This window comes from Rhipicephalus microplus, unplaced genomic scaffold, assembly GCF_043290135.1.
Source record: "Rhipicephalus microplus isolate Deutch F79 unplaced genomic scaffold, USDA_Rmic scaffold_17, whole genome shotgun sequence".
Taxonomy (NCBI): Eukaryota; Metazoa; Arthropoda; class Arachnida; order Ixodida; family Ixodidae; genus Rhipicephalus; species Rhipicephalus microplus.
The window spans coordinates 2,006,218-2,007,055 of record NW_027464590.1 but is presented as its reverse complement, the minus strand read 5'-3'; positions in this window follow the sequence as shown (position 1 = coordinate 2,007,055).

The window sequence follows — 838 nt, the reverse complement described above, 5'->3', positions numbered from 1 at the left end:
GGTTACTGGTATACTGTTGAACCCTTTCATCTTCCATCTTTAATATCTTGTTCATCTCTTTCTCAGATTTTTTGATTGCTCTTGCATTATCACTGTAAATAGTTGTACACAATCCTCTTCTAGCTACGAATCTTCGGAATGCTTGTATAAACGCTTCTGACGACATCCTCTTGACCAACTCCAGTTGTATGGCTCTTGTTACTGCACACGTAAATATCACAATGTAAAACTTTGTAACTTTTCCGCCTTTCTCCTCTCGAGCATTTAGCGGTCCAGCAAAGTCTATACCAACAGTGTCGAATGGCCTCGTCTGTGTAATCCTGTCAGCTGGTAGAGGTGGAATTTCTTGTGCCATTGGTCTAGAATTGAATCTCCTACATGTGATGCATTTCTTTATCACATATTTCACCATTTGTCGGGCACGCAGAATCCAAAACTTCGTTCTTAGATGTGTCAATGTTGCCGCAACGCCACCGTGCATTGTTACTTGATGCGCGTTTAGAACTAGGAGTTCTGAAAAGTGACTTTCTCTTGGTAAAATAATAGGATGCTTCTCATCAAAGCTCAAATCACTCCACTGAAGCCTCCCTTTTACTCTCAGGACACCTTGATCACCTTCGAAGATGTTCGTGCCGTACAGATTCATGTTGTCATATATTCGTGTCACTGCATTTTGTAGCGTTTTCTGCTCCTGCTTTATCAGCACAAACTCTGCCTTGTCCAATTCTTCTCCTGTCAGCGAACCTGTTTTCCTTTCTTTTCGTCGGTTTCCTATATAACGCATCACCCACGCGGTAACTCGTAACGCTTTCTTGTATGATCCAAATCTGCTCACATC